Genomic DNA, 227 nt, shown 5'->3' with positions numbered 1-227 from the left:
CCAGCCAGGCGTACTACACCGCGCTGATCAACGTGACGGTGCTGAGCCCCGAGCGGGGCGGCCCCACGCTGCTGAGGATCGACCGCGGCCGCTACGGGCAGGATTCCCCCAAGGTGGAGGTCAAGGGCCTGCTGGTGACTCCCGTCCCCATCAACGGAGGTAACGCGGCCGCGCCGAGGCGGATCGGCCTTCGGCTGGGGTTCGTGGGGTTGTTAGAGCGCGGAGGG

The 227-nt window shown here is 70.0% G+C and overlaps 1 protein-coding gene across 1 annotated transcript in view; it reads left to right on the top strand.

Annotated features, from left to right (window-relative positions):
• Positions 1–7: 7 nt before the first annotated feature.
• The window catches only part of RNF130 (ring finger protein 130), a 41,853-nt gene continuing 41,633 nt past the window's right edge, over positions 8–227 (top strand). Inside the window, exon 1 of the mRNA XM_008941784.1 lies at positions 8–159. The gene's annotated coding sequence lies outside the window, so the exon portion shown is untranslated. The remainder of the gene's footprint in view (positions 160–227) is intronic.

The sequence above is a fragment of the Merops nubicus genome, unplaced genomic scaffold (assembly GCF_000691845.1).
Source record: "Merops nubicus isolate BGI_N331 unplaced genomic scaffold, ASM69184v1 scaffold16016, whole genome shotgun sequence".
NCBI lineage: Eukaryota > Metazoa > Chordata > Aves > Coraciiformes > Meropidae > Merops > Merops nubicus.
This window is presented reverse-complemented; position numbering and strand designations above follow the sequence as displayed.